This window comes from Siphateles boraxobius, unplaced genomic scaffold (assembly GCF_051911475.1).
Source record: "Siphateles boraxobius isolate OS27281-9 unplaced genomic scaffold, OSU_SipBor_1 77, whole genome shotgun sequence".
In the NCBI taxonomy this organism is placed as follows: domain Eukaryota; kingdom Metazoa; phylum Chordata; class Actinopteri; order Cypriniformes; family Leuciscidae; genus Siphateles; species Siphateles boraxobius.
The window spans coordinates 3,693,790-3,715,874 of NW_027509205.1; the positions used below are offsets into that span (position 1 = coordinate 3,693,790).

The following is a 22,085-nucleotide window of genomic DNA, read 5'->3' on the forward strand; positions in this document are numbered from 1 at the left end:
TGCAGGTGTGAGGACTTCAGCATAATTAGCAAGGAACGTCATCAATGCTTCATCAGTAACGTATGGATTGAACATGTGCAAAGTGATGACTCTGAAATTGGGTCTGTCAAGGCTTACCACATTGAATTTCCCCATGATACCTTCTTTGCCAATCTTTCCAACTTTATCCATCACATCTTTGTACATTTCCACAGTACTCAGCGTTACATCAAAGCATTTTTCCATTCTGTTGGTCTGCAAGCAGTACACGTCCTCCACTTTCAACTTCATCTTGTCCAAAAGTATAACCCGTGCAAACACTTCTCTTTCCATCATCTCCATCACAGGCTCCTTCATTTGGAAACGCAACGTATTTCTCAGTCCCGCCCTTGGGACTGAAGGCGCAGCTGCACCTGCCATCATTCCTTCTCCAAAGATCAAAAAGACAACCACTTGATCTTAGCCAAAAGGCCGAGAAGCGATGACACAATGACGCAGAGGCGGGGGAGCCGTCAAAGGCCACGCCCACCTGGGCCGTGGCGAGAGGGTCTAAAGGTCGCCAACAAACAAGCTCAGCTCACAGCAATACAAGCTCAGCTTGACTGTTGACACCGAAAATGGATCACAGCAGAGCGCACAACACGACACTTTGGAGTGCAACCTGGGATTTTGGACCAACAAACATTCTGCCCTAAAAGTGAGCGGGCAGACCAAAGCGTACGTCGTAGAGACTTGAAACTCTTGAGGGATGGTAGTACCCGCCCGGTCTACAACATCACCAAGGCTCGGCCCAATCGGCCCCAAGGTGGCGCTGCAGCGATCAGAAGTACGAAATGCCTCGTAACTCCTGAACCGTCCGTCGCAGACCCAAGTGTCTTACATCACCGGAATCCTTGGCTCGGGCCGAACAAGACGCAGGCCTCGGATTCGATGGTTGCGCTGGCGAGATTTTCGGGTATTTGGGATTTTGTGAAAAAGCTACTTTTGCACACTAGTCCTAGGTCTTTCGCCCGATCTGACCCAAACCGGTGCAGAAAGATTCCCTGGAGTCTGATTGCCGACAGCGATGGGGAAAAAAGTCGGAATTTCGATTCACGTTGGCGACGGGACGCCAAAACGTTGGGAGTGGGCGAGGCGGGCTTTACTTAAATGGCCATAACTCTCCAACGGAATGAGACAATTACACCCAAGTCGGTACACCTGTGCACGGGCTCAGCCTGTGCTCAGGTGAAAAGGGATGTGGCGACTGGCCACTTGGTGGCGCTGTAAACAGTAAAAACAACAACATGAATACGGCCATAGGCGACTGTATGTCAGGTGATTTTTCACACATGCACAAGGTATTCATACCACATGATAGAACTCCTCATTCGGAACAACTTTGCTTCTAGGACCACTGCTGCCAATAAAAGCGCTGGTTGAATAATGGAGATTATTTGAAGAATGATGAAAAAAAAACTAAAAAACAGCCCTACTTTTGCAGACTGGTCCTAGGTTGAGAGTTTTACATGTCTCGATCAACCACTGCAGTTCAATTCTCTGGACTTCCTAGGTCGTTAACTACCAGAAGAAGAGGAACTCGAACAATCTGCTCTTTTAACCAGTGTGTCCAGGGGAGAGCGCGAACGCAGTCCCCCACTACCATAAATTATGCAGTCGAGATTCCCACATTTGGGGAATTCGCAGGGGTCAGCACAACCGGAGTGCAATGGCCGAGCCTCGCCCTGGGTGAACCACCTTCCTGATCATGGTGTCTCCCCTGCCAGGTAAGTATGAATTCCCAGGCCTCCCGTCAGAGGCACCGTGTCCCTCTCCGCAATCCTCACCAACGGTCGGACAATCAAACACACACCTGATTCAACTCATCAGCTCATTCGTAAAAACTCCAAGAGATAAGAGAGAGACATCAAAAACCTGCAGAGTCGGGCTCTTTTGCTGTTGTTGTTGTGGATGATGTTGTTTTCATGCTCCGGATCCATGAGCCAAAAATCAATTTCATACGCGGTCACCGGATAGTGGACGAATCAGATGTTAAACGAGATAAGAACAGAGTTGTTGTTTTTTTTTACCTCTCACACCACCATTACCTGTATAGCATATGATCACCTACAACACCTTTAAAGCACCCATACACAGCAATATACGTTACTTCCATTAACACCTGCTGCCACACAAGACTAAAACATCTCTTTCATTGAACACAGTTTTTGGGGGTGCACCGTGCCCAGAAGTACTGCAATACCGGGTCGATGCGTGGAGTGGACGGAGCAAGCCCCTCTTCCATCTCCCAGTTCCAAAAATCAATTTAATATATGGTGCCCGGGTAGGGCACGTATCAGATATTAAACTGATAAGAACAGATTTTTTTCTTTCGAAAAAGTTTTATTGTCACAGGTTTTCATTCCATGTTTTCCATTTACATTTTTTTATAAATCAAGTATTTATTTACACATCTTAAAACAACAAAAACAAATAAAAAAGACACACTTTATAGTTAAAAATCAATTATTGATTGTGTGTTGTGTAAAAGTCCATGTATGTTAATATTTGAGTTGTATTAAAGGAAACGTAAATGGATTAAAATAAATAGGAATAAAACATAAAAACAATAAAACAATAAAACTTGCCAAATAAAACATCTCTTGTAAAGGATCGAGGGTGAGTCCCTATCAAGATTGTCCATTCACTCCAGGTCTCCAGAACAGGCCCCAGACTCCCCGCTTCTGGTGCCCAGCGGAGATCCCCTCTCCTCCGGCCCGCTGGCCCGCTGTTCCCGTAGCCGGTGTGGTGAGGGTGCATCTACGGGCGGCCAGGGTCGGTGGCGGCCGGGACCTTCTACGTGTGACCCCGGCCCCCCCATCCGAATAACGACGTGCGGCCCACCCTGCAGCGTTGATCTTATTTTCTGCTCGCACGCGTGGAGGGGGACCGTCACGCGTTTCCCCACCAGCAGATTTCTGGTGACCCAGATGGCATCCTTGATCACGTTTAGGGTGAGCCAGAGCGAGGAAAATTTTGGTTGTGTCAGCTCCTTCAAGCCCTGACCCACCCCCAGGATGGCGAGCTTGTAGTCCACCTGGGCCCCACCCGCTGGCAGGCACGGGAAAAACAGGGGGCCGGTCTTGGCCCACAGGTCCCGCGCAGCGCCGCACTCCCAGAGCAGATGTCGAACGGTCTCCGGGGAACCACATCCGGACCGTGGGCAGGTGGAGTTTTTGGCCATGCCTCTGGAGTGCATAACCGCCCTGACCGGGAGGATCTCATGAGCCACCATCCACGACAAGTCTTTAAGCCTGTTCTGGAGAGCTGGGTGGGCTGCGTTCCTCCAAACATCTTTGGCCTCACCTAGTGTGAGGCCTGGAACCGGGCTCACAGATTCTCGATCCTGCACAAGAGAGATAAGAGACTTATGGTTAGTTAAAATGGTGGCATCATTTGTCTCTAAAAGATATTTCTTTAAAAATTTCTTAATAAAACTATGCTCTTTTGACAAATTAAAAGACACTGGACTTTTAAGATCAATGGGTAAAATTTTCAAAGTTCTTAGGTATGACCCCATCCAGAATCGGGTCATGGCTGCTGTCTTGTGTTCTCTGGATGGGGTCAGTGCGTACTGGATGTGGAGGGCGGCAAAGCGGCTGCCTAAAAACAGGTGGGGGTCTGGGAGGCCTTTCCCGCCATTCTCTTTTTTCTTTTTGACGACCTCCCTCTTTAGTCGTTCCCACTTGGACCCCCACAGGAAATAAAATACCGCCCTCTCCAGGTTTGCCAGGAATCGTCTTGGGGGACTAAAAACAGAACAGACAAGTAAAATCAGTGGTAAAATCACAGCTTTAAAAATTAAAATCTTGCCTTCAAACGTCAATTGTCTCAGTCCCCAAAAGCCCAGTCTTTGCCTGACTTTCCCTAACATGTCAGTCCAGTTTCCTTGTCCTCCACCCTCTCTGTCAAATTTTACACCTAAAATTTTCAAATCATTGTCTTTAAAATCCAAATCTAGTCCAACTGTGTCCACGTTCCCCCACGGCCCGAAGAGCTGGGCCTCGGACTTACTCCTATTGAGCTTGGCGCCCGAGGCCCGACCGTACCAGTCAGTCAAGTCCATTGCTCTTCGTACTGATAAAAGGTCAGTCGCTAAAAGGGTCACGTCATCCATATATAAAACACAGGTCGCCGTCAGTCCACCAGTCCCTGGGATGTCTAGTCCTTTAATCCATTTATCCCTTCTCAAGATTTGTGCCAGTGGCTCAATACAAGCCACATACAGAAGGGGAGATAAAGGACACCCCTGACGGACGCCGCTGTGGAGTTTTACAGCTTTGGATAAATGCCCGTTAACCAAAATTCTGCTAGACAGCTCGTTGTACAGCAGTCCCACCCAGGCTATAAACCTCCCAGGAAACCCCATTTTTTCCAGTACCTTAAACAGGAACTGGTGCGAGATACGGTCGAATGCCTTTTCAAAGTCTAAATTTAGGACTACTAGCTGAATGTTTCTGTCTCTCGCAAAACAGATGGCGTCTCTGATCAGTACCAGGCTGTCCGTGATCTTCCTTCCGGGCACGGCGCATGCTTGATCCAAGTGGATTACGTCTGCTAAAACTGTCGACATACGCGTGGCTAAAATTTTGCTAAAAAGTTTGCAGTCAACGTTTAAAAGAGTGATGGGTCGCCAATTCTTTAAGTCAGTCTTGTCGCCTTTCTTATGTAATAGCGTCACTATCCCTATTCTGAAGCTGTCTGGAAGTCTGTTCACATTGTCAAATTCTTTAAAAACAGTCAGTAAGTCATGTGCTAAAATGTCCCCAAAGGTCAAGTAAAATTCAAGTGGTAGTCCGTCTAGTCCTGGGGACTTCCCACGCTTAAAACCTTTCAGAGCTTTTTGTATTTCTAAAATCGTAAAATCCTGTCTTAAAAGTGCACATTGACTCTGGAGCTTTTTGTCTAAAAAATTTAAAACTTCCATTAAGGTATCGTCGTGTACTTGTTTTAGGCCATATAAATCACTATAAAAGTTTTCCACCCCTCTTAAAATCTCTTCTGTTTCATTTACCACCCTCCCATCCGATTTCAAAGTTGTCAAAGCCCCTCCCCGTGTTATAATTTTTTTAAAAAAATATCTTGTACACTTTTCCCCTTCTTCAATATCTTGTTCTCTACTCCTTAAAATGACACCTTTACTTTGAATTTGGGCTAAAACTGACATTTCTTGTTTTACTTCTTTTATTTCTTCACTAAAATCAAACCCAATTTTTAAAAGATTAAAATACCTCTGTAGTCGTTTTTGCAACCCCATCATGCGTCTCTTTTCTTTTTTCTTTTTCTCCTTTCCTATTTTCTTAAAAAACTGTCTCGTCCGTTCCTTTACCATTTCCCACCACTGTGCACGTGAATCATAAAAGTCTTGGAGGGTCTGCCATCGGCTGAACTGCTCCCTGTACTCACTAAATACTTCCTCATCCTCCAACAGGGAGCAGTTCAACTTCCACAGCCCTCCTCCTACTGTCACACCAGAGGCCAGTGAAAGGGTGCAGGATAGCATCATGTGATCAGAAAAAAAGAGGGGGGATAATGTAGCATCGGTTGGCAAGCAGTCCCGTGTAAAAATGTAGTCAATGCGAGAGGCTCTGGTGCCATCACCACTGAACCAGGTGAAGCCCTCCTCTCTCTGATGCATTTTTTTAAAGCAGTCGACTAAATTAAAATCTCTGACTAAATTTTGCAATAAAACCGATGTTTTGTCAAATTTAAAACCTTCTACCCTCTTCCTATCTTTCGGAGTTAAGACACAGTTAAAATCCCCTGCCACCACCAAAGGGGCCCTCCCTAACATGTGGGGCTGCAGGTCTTCTAAAAGCTCATATCTTTCATTCTTATCATTAAAACCATACACATTAAGAACATTAAAATCCTTATCTGAAAAAGTCAAGTTTGCTAAAATTGCTCGCCCATCCCTTACCACCGTGCTGCCCTTCACCAAGATGTTTGGATTGTTGATTAAAATAGCAACACCGTCATTTTTGTTAAAATTGGACCCACTCCAGATAGAATGTCCAGGGGTCCAAAGCTCCTCCCACTTTCTGTAATTGGATAAAAAGGGCAAAGCACATTCTTGCAATAAAAACACATCTGACTTACAGGATTTTAAAAAGGATAAAACGCTCTGTGCTCGTATATCACTTCTCACACTTCTCACATTTATTGTAGAGATTGTGAGGGCCATGAGCAGTATAGTTAAAATGATATGAACTTTTAAAAGAAGACTAATAAAAGACATACAGAGGCATCTTTAAAATTATGTTATTTCTTGTTCCTCATGCCTCTCCCTTCTCCCATGGGGGCTGGGTTCAGGAGGGCAAGAGGTTGACACTTCCGAAGCCACAGAGCTGAACTCTTGCGACTCTTTCGGTGTTGATGTTCTTAGCTTAAAATGCAGAAAGGAAACTTCATTAGGGGATTCTGAGGGCCACATGCGGTCTGGATCCTCCGGGGAGAAACTATCCAGCCCTTGTGTAGCCCTCATTCTTTTCTCCACTACTACACACAATGGAGATCCCGCAGTTCTCTTCTGCACTTGAGCATTTGGGAGTGAAAGGTCAGTTTCACTCCCACTGGAGGGCATACTCACCTCCGAGACGGTGTTGAGGGAGGAAACCGTTTCATCCTCTCCGTCTTCTGTTTCCTTTCCTTTATCTTGTCCGGGAGTGGTTTCCTCCCCCTGTTCGGTTTCAAGCTGTGACTCCGCCCCTGTGGCCGCCCCACTTCCTTTTTCCTGACAAATCCCTGAGGCTGGCTGGGAATTTGAAATTCCCGCCAAAATCTCAGGGACCACCTCCTTCTCTCTTTGTTCTTTTGTTTGTTCCACATGTGGGGCGGCCATTTTGTTCCCTTTCAATTTGTTGGCAAAACTTTTAGGGCAATCTCTGTAGAGATGGTCAGTTTCACCACAAAGATTACACCTTCTGCCAATGGTACATTCTTCAAAGATGTGACCAATTCCTCTACACTTCCCACATGTTAATTCCTTGCATGCATCAGCTAAATGCCCCATCCTCCCACACTTCCTGCACAGTTTGGGCATTCCTTGGTAGTGAATGTAGCCCCTGTTCTCTCCCAACACAATCATTGAAGGCAGATGCTTCAGGCCCTGGTAGCCCCCGGCGTCCTCCCATTGTTTAATGGGAATTCGCCAGGAGCAATTCCAGATACCATCTTCATCTAACACTTTGGTTGGTTGACCCCGAACAGTGCAAAATCTGCCCAGCCAGACACAAATGTCCTCCCCATTCACTGTTTCATTAAACATCCTAACAATCACAGTTTTTAATGAATTGTCAGAAAGTTTCTCCACAGTAAACATAGCGAATTGGGCTTTGCATGCATCAAACCTTTGCCAGAATTCAATTAACAGGGAAGCACTTTTGAAACTTAAATCAAAACCTTTGTTCAGGGGGAGAGTTACTAGGCAGTTCAAGTCCTCGGGTCTAAAATTTAGGGCTTTCTGGATCAGCTTCCTGGAGAAGTCAAGACGTGACAACCCCAGGAGCTTACCATCCACCTCTTTAAATAAAAAACGCACGCTGTGGTGCCTCCGCATGCCGGCACGAGCAGCCGACATGGTGGAGAAACCAACAGCTATTTAAAACACAACCTTAAAACCGTAATAAATAAATAAATAAATAAATAAATAACTTACCTTAAGAACAAAAGATTCCTTGGAAAACCAAGTCGTCCGGATAAAAAAAAAAAAAAGGCACTGCCAATATACCTCTCAGAAGTTTGAGGCTCAAGCCACTGAACGACCCAAGCCGGAAAAACCTCCAAGAGGCGATCGCTGCCTCTACCCTCGGACCAGATACTAGATCTTAGCCAAAAGGCCGAGAAGCGATGACACAATGACGCAGAGGCGGGGGAGCCGTCAAAGGCCACGCCCACCTGGGCCGTGGCGAGAGGGTCTAAAGGTCGCCAACAAACAAGCTCAGCTCACAGCAATACAAGCTCAGCTTGACTGTTGACACCGAAAATGGATCACAGCAGAGCGCACAACACGACACTTTGGAGTGCAACCTGGGATTTTGGACCAACAAACATTCTGCCCTAAAAGTGAGCGGGCAGACCAAAGCGTACGTCGTAGAGACTTGAAACTCTTGAGGGATGGTAGTACCCGCCCGGTCTACAACATCACCAAGGCTCGGCCCAATCGGCCCCAAGGTGGCGCTGCAGCGATCAGAAGTACGAAATGCCTCGTAACTCCTGAACCATCCGTCGCAGACCCAAGTGTCTTACATCACCGGAATCCTTGGCTCGGGCCGAACAAGACGCAGGCCTCGGATTTTATGGTTGCGCGGCGAGATTTTCGGGTATTTGGGATTTTGTGAAAAAGCTACTTTTGCACACTAGTCCTAGGTCTTTCGCCCGATCTGACCCAAACCGGTGCAGAAAGATTCCCTGGAGTCTGATTGCCGACAGCGATGGGGAAAAAAGTCGGAATTTCGATTCACGTTGGCGACGGGACGCCAAAACGTTGGGAGTGGGCGAGGCGGGCTTTACTTAAATGGCCATAACTCTCCAACGGAATGAGACAATTACACCCAAGTCGGTACACCTGTGCACGGGCTCAGCCTGTGCTCAGGTGAAAAGGGATGTGGCGACTGGCCACTTGGTGGCGCTGTAAACAGTAAAAACAACAACATGAATACGGCCATAGGCGACTGTATGTCAGGTGATTTTTCACACATGCACAAGGTATTCATACCACATGATAGAACTCCTCATTCGGAACAACTTTGCTTCTAGGACCACTGCTGCCAATAAAAGCGCTGGTTGAATAATGGAGATTATTTGAAGAATGATGAAAAAAAAACTAAAAAACAGCCCTACTTTTGCAGACTGGTCCTAGGTTGAGAGTTTTACATGTCTCGATCAACCACTGCAGTTCAATTCTCTGGACTTCCTAGGTCGTTAACTACCAGAAGAAGAGGAACTCGAACAATCTGCTCTTTTAACCAGTGTGTCCAGGGGAGAGCGCGAACGCAGTCCCCCACTACCATAAATTATGCAGTCGAGATTCCCACATTTGGGGAATTCGCAGGGGTCAGCACAACCGGAGTGCAATGGCCGAGCCTCGCCCTGGGTGAACCACCTTCCTGATCATGGTGTCTCCCCTGCCAGGTAAGTATGAATTCCCAGGCCTCCCGTCAGAGGCACCGTGTCCCTCTCCGCAATCCTCACCAACGGTCGGACAATCAAACACACACCTGATTCAACTCATCAGCTCATTCGTAAAAACTCCAAGAGATAAGAGAGAGACATCAAAAACCTGCAGAGTCGGGCTCTTTTGCTGTTGTTGTTGTGGATGATGTTGTTTTCATGCTCCGGATCCATGAGCCAAAAATCAATTTCATACGCGGTCACCGGATAGTGGACGAATCAGATGTTAAACGAGATAAGAACAGAGTTGTTGTTTTTTTTTACCTCTCACACCACCATTACCTGTATAGCATATGATCACCTACAACACCTTTAAAGCACCCATACACAGCAATATACGTTACTTCCATTAACACCTGCTGCCACACAAGACTAAAACATCTCTTTCATTGAACACAGTTTTTGGGGGTGCACCGTGCCCAGAAGTACTGCAATACCGGGTTGATGCGTGGAGTGGACGGAGCAAGCCCCTCTTCCATCTCCCAGTTCCAAAAATCAATTTAATATATGGTGCCCGGGTAGGGCACGTATCAGATATTAAACTGATAAGCACAGATTTTTTTTTTTTTTTTTTTTAATCCATCATTTACATACATATATTACATGATTTTACAACACACTTTTTCAATGTACCATCATTTTACACATAGAACCAATTTTTAAATCCTATCTCCCTCTCCTACTCAGGTATCTTTCTATTTCTTTTTTAATTTTTCCTTCGTCTACATATTTTAGTACTCTTGCTAATACACAACATACAATTAACTTTGAATCCATCCTTGGTTTTTTGACCCTCAACATTGAGGTCCTATGATTCCACACAAATCTCTTCCCTTCGGTTACAATTATCCATACTCCTTTCCTCACATCCGCCCTCTGCCTCTCCAAACCTTCCCCATAAATTACCAGGTTTCTGGTCAATATAGGGCCCCTCCATCCCACCCACCATTGATTCACCTCTTTCCAAAAGGCTGACGCAATTGGACATGACCAAAAGACATGTTCAATTGTCTCTTCCTTCCCACACTCATTTGGGCATAAAGGTGACCTTCCTTGCCCATGACGGTACAGCCTTTCTCTTACAGGCAAGCGCCCCAGGGCCCCCATCCAATGAAGGTCCCTGCCCGCCCCATCTATATATGACGGCTGTATCATCTTCCAATTCACCTTGACCGGCAGAAGTCTTTCTAATCCCTCTTCCCCCCTCTCCCTTTCCCTTAAGCCTCTATACAATTCTTTATGGTTCAAAACTATTCCCTGTTCCAAACCCCAAGAATGTTTGTGCAGAAAATTAGCCAGCCATTGGTATACCGCCGTCCTATCCATCGACCATGGAACCAACTTGTCCCACATAGTTATTGATCTCAGTAAGAAGGCTGCCCAGAACCTTGCAAAATAATAAGCTTTGTGAACCCTCTCCTGTACAATCAGGCGTGCCGTAAAAGAAACAAAAATAGCTGCAACCCTCAAACTAAAAAACGGTACCCCTCTCCCGCCCTGCTTAACATCTTGCCCCACCTGTGCCCTCGATACCATCTCACACCCACCCTTCCACAAAAAAGAAAACACCAGACTATCCAACTCACGGCCCTCATTATAAGGAATAGGGAAAACATAAGCTAAAAAATTAACTGTAGGCAGCAAATCCGCTTTTATCACCAATGCCCTCCCCGATAGAGAAAGTTCTCTTGTTCTCCAAAACCCCACTTTGGAGCGGATTTTCCCAACCAAAACCTTCCAGTTCTCCTTGGCACTATTCTGCCTGAAAAACCGTACCCCCAATATTTTTAGGCCATTTTCACATAAACTATATCCCCCAGTGACGGTTTCCTTCCCAGCCCACTTCCCGACAAACATCACTGCTGACTTTGACATGTTCACTTTTGCCCCCGTAGCCTCCCCAAAGTCCCTAAGGATCTGGGTTGATTCCGCAAAATCCCTCTCAGTCGTCAAGAACAGTGTCATGTCATCTGCATACACGGACACTTTTGCGCACCTACCTCCCGCGCCTGGCATATGCAAGCCACTGAACCTCTGCCAAGTTCTTAAACGGGCTGCCAAAGGCTCTATGAACAGGATATATAAGAGGGGGGACAAGGGACAACCTTGTCTCACCCCTCCCAACTGTTTTACTGACCTCGTCAAAAAGCCATTCACTCTCACCTTACTCTCCGCCCCCTCATACAATAAACGCACCCACGCTCTAATCCCTTCCCCAAATCCTACCCTCTCCAAAACTTTGAACAAAAAAGAAAGCCCGACTCTATCAAAAGCCTTTTCTTGATCGAGGCTTAAGATAGCTAGCGGAAGATTCCTCTGCTCAGCCCACCCTACAGCGTCCCTTATCAGCGTTAGATTCAAACTACTAGTCCGCCCAGGCACCCCGCAGGTTTGGTCCGGATGCACTACCCTCCCTACCACCGACCTCATTCTCACCGCTATCACTTTTGCCAGGATCTTGTAATCTATATTGAGCAAAGTGATGGGTCTCCAATTTGCCAAATCTTCCTTGTCTCCCTTCTTATACAGAAGGGAGACATGCCCTGTCCTCATTGACTCGGGAAGCATTCCAGCCGACAGGCTCTCATTATACACCTCCACCAGGTCCTTCCCAATTTGCTGCCAAAAAGAGCAATATAACTCAATTGGCAACCCATCACAACCTGGAGCCGTCCCTTTCTTAAGAGTTACCATCGCCTCTCTTGCTTCTTGCCAAGATACTTCCCCTTCCAGACCATCAGCTTCCTCACTCTCTAAAGATTTCCTTAAGCACTTTAAAAACCCTTCTGCCAAAGAATCTACAGAACCTCTAACACTAAAAAGCTGCTTATAAAAATACTCCACCACACTCAACATCTCATCCGTCGACTTTGTATACCCATTCTCTGTCCTCAAAATCTCTATACCTCTCTTCTGTTGATTTTTCTTTATGGCAGCGAATAAAAATTTTGATGGCCCTTCCTCCAAAACCCTTCTCCTCCTGCCCATCTCTAACATAAACTTTTCCGCCTCTTTCATATAGAAATCCTTTATCTTTCCCTGTAACTCGTAGAACCTGCCTCCTACCCCTGCTACCCCACTCCCTCCATTATTCCACAGAAACTGCATTTCCCTATTCCAACCATTAATTACCTCTCTCCTTTTCACTGCTTTAGCCCTCCCCCACCACCTACAGAAAATTCCTATTCTCTCCTTAACTCCCTCCCACCACAAGGCCCGCGACACATACAACCCCTTCAAATTCTGCCACGCCCTATAAAGATGTCTGAACACCTGGCAGAAAATCTCGTCCTGCAAAAAAACCCTATTCAGCCTCCAGGACCCTCTTCCCCTCTCACACCCCCCCACTTCCACCTCCACCCCTACCATACAATGGTCCGACAACCAGACCGGTAACCTAAAAAACTTCCCCATTTCAATTCCCGCAGGTACAAACACATAATCCAGGCGGGAAGCTTCTCCTCTACTGTTTCTCCATGTATATCCCTCTGATGCTCCCCCTACCACCTTGAAGGAATCACGAAACGAAAAACTTCTAATTAAATTGGCTAACTCCCCTCTAGGTTCTCTATCCAGCGACACATTAAAGTCCCCCCCAAGAAAAACCTTCCTATGCGTAAAAAATAAAACTTTCAAACAATTAAAGAAACCCAACCTCTCATCTCTTTTGCTGGGAGCATAAACATTAATAATTCTAACACCCACCCCTCTCCATCTTACATCAATGTATAACACCCTCCCCGGAACAACCATTGCACTCCCTTCAACTAAAAATTCTTCAGAATTGAAAAGTATTCCCACCCCATCAGCCTTAACGTTTCCCGCCCCCCACACTGATGGGCCCCTTTCCCATTCCTCTGAAAAAAATAACTTCGTCTCTGCTGCCCTCTAGATGGCATTCTTGTAACAACAAAACATCAAAACAACAGGTCTTTAAAGACTCAAAAAAGGCTCTCCTTCGCTCTGCCATCTTCAGACCTCTCACATTGAGAGTAGCTATCCTGAAACCTCTCATCTCGGGCATACAGAAATATCACAAAACCCCCCCAAAAAATATACATAGAACCACAAACAGTTTTGACCTTTTCAAACTGCACCTAAAAGCTGTCCCCCCACCCTCCCTTACATTAAATGTTGCCTTCCTTAAACAAACCATATGGAGAAAAAAAAAAACTCTTAGCAAAGAAAAGAACAGGAACCCTTATTTTCCCCACATCCAAAATTCACCTACTGTCCATCTTCCCCAAACGCTTCTTTCCTCTCCCCCCTGATACCTCAATCCAATCCCCCCCTTCCCCTTCCACCCTCTCCCCCTCATCCCCCCCTTCCCCTTCCACCCTCTCCCCCTCATCCCCCCCTGTATTCTTTTCCAAAATAGATTTCACCTTTTCAAAAACTCTCGCCCTCCCCTCATTCCCGCATGTCCCCTCCCCCTCAGGAAGCCCCATCTCAACGTCCATCTCGTCTCCATCCTCTCCCCAGTCACTTCCGGCTGTCAGCTCTTGGGCCTGGAACCTGCTGCACTTTCGCTCGACCTCTGCAGTCTTGTCCTCCAAAGACCTCCGACGTCTTAATCCTTGACCCGTACCCAGTTTCAGCGTGTCCTGTTGCTGTAGGCCCTCACCATCACCTGAAGGGAGCTGTTTCTCTCCGCCACTTGCCATCTCCACTGCCCCCTGGTCTGTCTCATAGATTCCGCACAGCACCTCTGCCACGTCGAATTCAGACCACACTTGCGATGACGCCGTCTGCTGTTCCACCTCCACCTTCCCGATCTTTCCCGGCCCCTCTGCATTCCTTGTTTCTCCAGCCTGCTCCTTCGACGCCGGTTTGGCGTTCAAACACGAGGGACCAGCCTCTTGACTGCTCATCACCGCCTGCACACTCTCCAGTAAGCCAGCAAAATCTTCCTGCAAATCGTGCCCTTCTTTGAACAGGCTGGCGTAAGATTTCTGCCTGCTGGGACACATCCGGAACAAATGATCTTTCTCCCCACACAAGCTGCATCTTTTAGGCTCTGGGCAGTTTGAGGCCACGTGCTCAGACGATTCACAAAAGCGACACCGTTGGCCTACACAGTCCGCCTTCACATGGCCTTGAGCGCCACACCTTCTGCAATACAGTGGCTGCCCTGGGTAGTGCAGAAAGCCTCTATTTGACCCGATGAAAAAGGATCCTGGAGGGTGCACAATGCCTCCCTGTGCTGCTGGGTCTACTCGCAGTTTCACCAGATACCTCCGCTTGCCAGTCCAGATTCCAAAGCGGTCTTTCAAACGCTCACCTCCTTTGACTGTCTCACAATATCTAGCCAGAAAAGATAGCACATCACTGTCCTCCACAAAAGGGTTGTAAACGTGGATTGTCAAAGGTAAAAAGTCCTGAGCAAAGGCTGGAATTATTTGCAGGCCTTTCAAACACTGATGGTCTTTCTTCTTTTCCCAAGCTTCAAAAAAAACAACACAATCCCTTAACTGGAAAAAGGTCAAGTCCATAAACCCAGAAGAAGAAGAAAAGTCTTGCAGGCAAAAGACTAGTGAGGCTGAAATTCCAAAAACTTCCCTCAAGAGCTCGGTTACCACGAAGTCCCGTCCAAATCTTCTCTTTACTTCCATATCCGTATCCGCCTTCACTTGTATCCTGACCGTGTTTCTCAACCGCACCATCATGGTCGGCATCTGCATCTCCTCTCTCGGTGCATCCATTTGGCATACACTTGATCTTAGCCAAAATGCCGAGAAGCGATGACACAATGACGCAGAGGCGGGGGAGCCGTCAAAGGCCACGCCCACCTGGGCCGTGGCGAGAGGGTCTAAAGGTCGCCAACAAACAAGCTCAGCTCACAGCAATACAAGCTCAGCTTGACTGTTGACACCGAAAATGGATCACAGCAGAGCGCACAACACGACACTTTGGAGTGCAACCTGGGATTTTGGACCAACAAACATTCTGCCCTAAAAGTGAGCGGGCAGACCAAAGCGTACGTCGTAGAGACTTGAAACTCTTGAGGGATGGTAGTACCCGCCCGGTCTACAACATCACCAAGGCTCGGCCCAATCGGCCCCAAGGTGGCGCTGCAGCGATCAGAAGTACGAAATGCCTCGTAACTCCTGAACCGTCCGTCGCAGACCCAAGTGTCTTACATCACCGGAATCCTTGGCTCGGGCCGAACAAGACGCAGGCCTCGGATTCGATGGTTGCGCTGGCGAGATTTTCGGGTATTTGGGATTTTGTGAAAAAGCTACTTTTGCACACTAGTCCTAGGTCTTTCGCCCGATCTGACCCAAACCGGTGCAGAAAGATTCCCTGGAGTCTGATTGCCGACAGCGATGGGGAAAAAAGTCGGAATTTCGATTCACGTTGGCGACGGGACGCCAAAACGTTGGGAGTGGGCGAGGCGGGCTTTACTTAAATGGCCATAACTCTCCAACGGAATGAAACAATTACACCCAAGTCGGTACACCTGTGCACGGGCTCAGCCTGTGCTCAGGTGAAAAGGGATGTGGCGACTGGCCACTTGGTGGCGCTGTAAACAGTAAAAACAACAACATGAATACGGCCATAGGCGACTGTATGTCAGGTGATTTTTCACACATGCACAAGGTATTCATACCACATGATAGAACTCCTCATTCGGAACAACTTTGCTTCTAGGACCACTGCTGCCAATAAAAGCGCTGGTTGAATAATGGAGATTATTTGAAGAATGATGAAAAAAAAAACTAAAAAACAGCCCTACTTTTGCAGACTGGTCCTAGGTTGAGAGTTTTACATCTCTCGATCAACCACTGCAGTTCAATTCTCTGGACTTCCTAGGTCGTTAACTACCAGAAAAAGAGGAACTCGAACAATCTGCTCTTTTAACCAGTGTGTCCAGGGGAGAGCACGAACGCAGTCCCCCACTACCATAAATTATGCAGTCGAGATTCCCACATTTGGGGAATTCGCAGGGGTCAGCACAACCGGAGTGCAATGGCCGAGCCTCGCCCTGGGTGAACCACCTTCCTGATCATGGTGTCTCCCCTGCCAGGTAAGTATGAATTCCCAGGCCTCCCGTCAGAGGCACCGTGTCCCTCTCCGCAATCCTCACCAACGGTCGGACAATCAAACACACACCTGATTCAACTCATCAGCTCATTCGTAAAAACTCCAAGAGATAAGAGAGAGACATCAAAAACCTGCAGAGTCGGGCTCTTTTGCTGTTGTTGTTGTGGATGATGTTGTTTTCATGCTCCGGATCCATGAGCCAAAAATCAATTTCATACGCGGTCACCGGATAGTGGACGAATCAGATGTTAAACGAGATAAGAACAGAGTTGTTGTTTTTTTTTCCCTCTCACACCACCATTACCTGTATAGCATATGATCACCTACAACACCTTTAAAGCACCCATACACAGCAATATACGTTACTTCCATTAACACCTGCTGCCACACAAGACTAAAACATCTCTTTCATTGAACACAGTTTTTGGGGGTGCACCGTTCCCAGAAGTACTGCAATACCGGGTCGATGCGTGGAGTGGACGGAGCAAGCCCCTCTTCCATCTCCCAGTTCCAAAAATCAATTTAATATATGGTGCCCGGGTAGGGCACGTATCAGATATTAAACTGATAAGAACAGATTTTTCTTTCGAAAAAAGTTTATTGTCACATTGTTTCATTCCATTCTTTCAATATCCATTTTTTCCTTATAAAATCACATTTTTGCACATATCTTAAAACAACAAAAAGGACATAAGTTACAGTTAAAAATCAGTTATGTTGATGTGTTGTGTAAAAGTCCATGTATGTTGTGTGTTGTTTTAAAGTAAAGGTAAAATGGATTAAAATAAAATAGGAATGCAAATATAAAACAATAAAACAATAAAATATGCCAAATAAAACATCTCTTGTACAGGATCGAGGGTGAGTCCCTATCAAGAATGTCCATTCACTCCAGGTCTCCAGAACAGGCCCCAGACTCCTCGCTTCCAGTGCCCAGCGGAGATCCCCTCTCCTCCGGCCCGCTGGCCCGCTGTTCCCGTAGCCAGAGTGGTGAGGGTGCATCTACGGGCGGCCAGGTACGGTGGCGGCCGGGACCTTCTCCGTGTGACCTCGGCCCCCCCATCCGAATAACGACGTGCGGCCCACCCTGCAGCGTTGATGTTATCCTCTGCTCGCACGCGTGGAGGGGGACCGTCACGCGTTTCCCCACCAGCAGGTTTCTGGTGACCCAGATGGCATCCTTGATGTGGTTGAGGGTGAGCCAGAGCGAGGCAAACGTTGGTGGTGTCAACTCCTTCAAGCCCTGACCCACCCCCAGGATGGCGAGCTTATAGTCCACCTGGGCCCCACCCGCTGGCAGGCACGGGAAAAACAGGGGGCCTGTCTTGGCCCACAGGTCCCGCGCAGCGCCGCACTCCCAGAGCAGATGTTGAACGGTCTCCGGGGAACCACATCCGGACCGTGGGCAGGTGGAGTTTTTGGCCATGCCTCTGGAGTGCATGACCGCCCTGACTGGGAGGATCTCATGAGCCACCATCCACGACAGGTCCTTAAGCCTGTTCTGGAGAGCTGGGTGGGCTGCGTTCCTCCAAACGTCTTTGGCCTCACCTAGTGTGAGGCCTGGAACTGGACTCACCGATTCTCGATCCTGCACAAGAGAGACGAGAGACTTGTGATTAGTTAAAACAGTGGCATCATTTGTTTCTAAAAGATATTTCTTTAAAAATTTCTTAATAAAACTATGCTCTTTTGACAAATTAAAAGACACTGGACTTTTAAGATCAATGGGTAAAATTTTCAAACTTCTTAGGTATGACCCCATCCAGAATCGGGTCATGGCTGCTGTCTTGTGTTCTCTGGATGGGGTCAGTGCATACTGGATATGGAGGGCGGCAAAGCGGCTGCCTAAAAACAGGTGGGGGTCTGGGAGGCCTTTCCCGCCATTCTCTTTTTTCTTTTTAACCACCTCCCTCTTGATTCGTTCCCACTTGGACCCCCACAGGAAATAAAATACCGCCCTCTCCAACTTCGCCAGGAATCGTCTTGGGGGACTAAAAACAGAACAGACAAGTAAAATTAGTGGTAAAATCACTGCTTTAAAAATTAAAATCTTGCCTTCTAACGTCAGTTGTCTTAGTCCCCAAAAGCCCAGTCTTTGTCTGACTTTCCCTAACATGTCAGTCCAGTTTCCTGGTCCTCCACCCTCCCTGTCAAATTTTACTCCTAAAATTTTCAAATCCTTTTCTTTAAAATCCAAATCTAGTCCTCCTGTGTCCACGTCGCCCCACGGCCCGAAGAGCAGGGCCTCGGACTTACTCCTGTTAAGCTTGGCGCCCGAGGCCCGACCGTACCAGTCAGTCAAGTCCATTGCTCTTCGTACTGATAAAAAGTCAGTCGCTAAAAGGGTCACGTCATCCATATATAAAACGCAGGTCGCCGTCAGTCCACCAGTTCCTGGGATATCTAGTCCTTTAATCCATTTATCCCTTCTCAAGATCTGTGCCAGTGGCTCAATACAAGCCACATACAGAAGGGGAGATAAAGGACACCCCTGACGGACACCGCTGTGGATATTTACAGCTTTGGAAAGATGCCCATTTGCAAGAAATTTGCTGCTTAAGCCCTCATACAGCAGTCCCACCCAAGCTATAAACCTCTCTGGAAACCCCATTTTTTGCAGTACCTGAAGGAGGTACTGGTGCGAGACCCGATCAAAAGCTTTTTCAAAGTCTAAATTTAGGACTACAAGCCTAATGTTTCTGTCTCTCGCATAACAGATGGCGTCTCTGATCAGTACCAGGCTGTCCGTGATCTTCCTGCCGGGCACAGCGCAAGCTTGATCCAGGTGGATTACGTCCTCTAAAACAGTCGACATGCGTGTAGCTAAAATCTTACTAAAAAGTTTACAATCATAATTTAAAAGAGTGATTGGTCGCCAGTTTCTCAAGTCAGTCTTGTCTCCTTTTTTGTACAGTAATGTAACTATCCCTACTCTAAAGCTGTCTGGAAGTCTGTCAAGAGTCTCAAATTCTTTAAAAACTGTAAGTAAGTCATGTGCTAAAATGTCCCAGAAAGTCAGATAAAACTCAAAGGGGAGTCCGTCCATGCCCGGGGACTTCCCCTTCTTAAAACCCTTTAAAGCTTTTTCCAATTCTAAAAGATTAAAATCCTGGGATAAAAGCACATCTGGACTCTTAACTTTTTTATCTAAAAACCCTAAAACTTCCTCTAAGATGCCATTGTGTACCTCTTTAGTGCCGTATAAATTACTGTAAAAACTTTCAATTTCCCCTAAAATCAGGTCAGTTGTATTTACTTCCCCCCCTCTAAAAGTTTTTAAAATATTGATCGACCCTCCCCGAGCTATTGTCTTTTTAAAAAAATACCTGGTACACTTCTCTCCTTCCTCTAACTCCCTTTCTCTACATCTTAAAATGACACCTTTGCTCTTTGTTTCAGACAGATCTGACATTTCTTTCTTTACTTCTTTTATTTCATTTGTAAAATCCAATCCATTGTTTAAAAGGTTAAAATATCTCTGCAGTCTTTTTTGCAACCCCATCATGCGTCTTTTTTCTTTATTCTTTTTTTCCTTTCCAATTTGTTTAAAAAACCGTCCTGTCCTTTGTTTCACCATCTCCCACCACTGTGCACGTGAGTCGTAAAAGTCCTGGAGGGTCTGCCATTGGCTGAACTGCTCCCTATACTCACTAACCAGTTCCTCGTCCTCTAATAGGGAACAGTTCAGCTTCCACAGCCCTCTCCCTGCAGTCACACCCGTGGGGAGTGAAAGAGTGCAAGACAGCATCATATGGTCGGAAAAAAAGAGGGGGGTCAATGTAGCATCGGTCGGCGGGAGGTCCCTGGTAAAAATATAGTCAATTTGAGAGGCTCTGGCACCGTCACCACTGAACCAGGTGAAGCCTTCCTCTCTTTGATGCATTGTTTTAAAACAGTCAACTAACTTAAAATCTTTGACTATTTTTTGTAATAAAACCGATGTCTTGTCGACCTTAAAATCCTCTCCTACCCTCCTTCTGTCCTTTTTTGATAATACACAATTAAAATCCCCTGCTACCACTAGGGGAGCCCTGCCTAGCATGTGGGGTTGCAAGTCTTCTAAAAGCTCATACCTGTTATTTTTTTCAGTAAAACCATACATATTTAAAATGTTAAGATCCTTACCTAAAAAAGTCAGATTTGCTAAAATTGCCCGCCCGTCCCTCACCACAGTGCTGCCCTTCACCAAAAGGTTGGGATTTTTTATTAAAATAGCAACACCGTCATTTTTGTTAAAATTGGACCCACTCCAAATGGAAAATCCTGGGGTCCAAATCTCCTCCCACTTCCTGTAATTTGTTAAAAAGGGCAAACCACATTCTTGCAATAAAAACACATCTGACTTAAAAGTTTTTAAAAAGGATAACACACTCTGTGCTCGCAAAGTACACCTCACACTTCTCACATTGATTGTAGAGATAGTGAGGGCCATGAGCAGTATGGTTAAAAATACAAGCATTAATAGAAGGATAAAACCAAAAGACTGCAGAAAGTTACATTAAAATCATGTTATGTCATGTAGCACTTGCTTCTCCTTTTCCCCAGAAAAACTGGGATCAGGAGGGCAAATGCTCGCCGCCTCAGAGTCCACAGAGAGAACCTCTTGTGGCTCCTTCGGTGACGATGTTCTAAGCTTAACGTGCAAAAAGGAGACTTCATTGGGAGATTCTGCGGGCCACATACGGTCTAGATCTAACGAAGAGGAACTATCTAGCCGATGCGATGCCCGCAGCCTTTTCTCCTCTGTTTGAAGCAGAGGAGATCTCGCAGACCTTTTTTGCACCTGAGCATTGGGGAGTGAACCCTCGGATTCACCCCCACTATCCACCACACTAACCTCCGATACGGTGTAGAGTGAGGAAGCCGTTGCATCCTCCTCCTCCTCCTCCATTTTGTTTTCACTTCTCTCTTGTTGGGGAACGGCTTCCTCACTCTGTTCGCTGTTAAAACTTGACTCCGCCCCTGTGGCCGCCCCACTTCCTTCCTCCTGCCCACTCCCTGAGGCTGGCTGGGAAATAGAATTTCCCGCCAAAACCTCAGGGACCGCCTCCTCCTTCCTTTGCTCTTTTGTTTGTTCCACATGTGGGGCGGCCATTTTGTTGCCTTTCAGTTTGTTGGCAAAACTTTTAGGGCAATCTCTGTAGAGATGGGATGACTCCCCACAGAGGTTGCACCGCCTGCCATTGGTACACTCTTCAAAAGTATGACCAATTTCTCTGCATTTCCCACATATCATTTCCTGGCATGCTTCAGCTAAGTGCCCAAACTTTCCACATTTTCTACATAATTTGGGCATACCCTGGTAGTGAATGTAGCCTCTGTTCTCGCCCAACACAATCATAGAAGGCAGATGCTTCAGGCCCTGGTAGCCCCCAGCGTCTTCCCATTGTTTAATGGGAATTCGCCAGGAGCATGTCCAAATACCATCCTCATCTAAAACCTTGACTGGCTGGCTACGAACTGTGCAAAATCTGCCCAGCCAGACACAAATGTCCTCCCCAGTCACTGTCTCATTAAACATTCTAACAATCACAGTTTTAAGTGTGTTGTCAGAGAGCTTTTCAACAGTAAACATGGACAGCTGGGATTTAGCTACTTCAAATCTGTGCCAGAAATCATTCAGGTGGGAAACCGCTCTAAAACTAACATCAAATCCTTTGTTCAGGGGCAGAGTCACGATGCAATTCAGATCATCAGGTTTAAAATTTAGAGTTTTTTGGATCAGCTTCCTGGAGAAGTCAAGACGTGACATACCCAGGAGCTTCCCCTCAACTTCTTTGAATAAAAAACGCACGCTGTGGTGCCTCCTCATGCCGGCACGGGCAGCCGACATGGTGGAGACACCAACAGCC

The 22,085-nt window shown here is 46.7% G+C and overlaps 3 non-coding genes and 3 pseudogenes across 3 annotated transcripts; all 6 read right to left on the reverse strand.

Annotated features, from left to right (window-relative positions):
- Window positions 1-1,589: 1,589 nt before the first annotated feature.
- LOC143726538 (U1 spliceosomal RNA) lies at window positions 1,590-1,753 on the reverse strand. Its single transcript, XR_013198778.1, has one exon. It is a non-coding gene; the product is annotated as a U1 spliceosomal RNA (small nuclear RNA).
- A 434-nt stretch (window positions 1,754-2,187) lies between these two features.
- On the reverse strand, window positions 2,188-2,363 carry LOC143727320 (U2 spliceosomal RNA; annotated as a pseudogene).
- Window positions 2,364-8,994: 6,631 nt separating this feature from the next.
- LOC143726539 (U1 spliceosomal RNA) lies at window positions 8,995-9,158 on the reverse strand. The gene has a single exon (XR_013198779.1). It is a non-coding gene; the product is annotated as a U1 spliceosomal RNA (small nuclear RNA).
- A 434-nt stretch (window positions 9,159-9,592) lies between these two features.
- LOC143727497 (U2 spliceosomal RNA) lies at window positions 9,593-9,772 on the reverse strand (annotated as a pseudogene).
- A 6,288-nt stretch (window positions 9,773-16,060) lies between these two features.
- LOC143726912 (U1 spliceosomal RNA) lies at window positions 16,061-16,224 on the reverse strand. The gene has a single exon (XR_013199135.1). It is a non-coding gene; the product is annotated as a U1 spliceosomal RNA (small nuclear RNA).
- A 434-nt stretch (window positions 16,225-16,658) lies between these two features.
- On the reverse strand, window positions 16,659-16,834 carry LOC143727276 (U2 spliceosomal RNA; annotated as a pseudogene).
- Window positions 16,835-22,085: the final 5,251 nt, after the last annotated feature.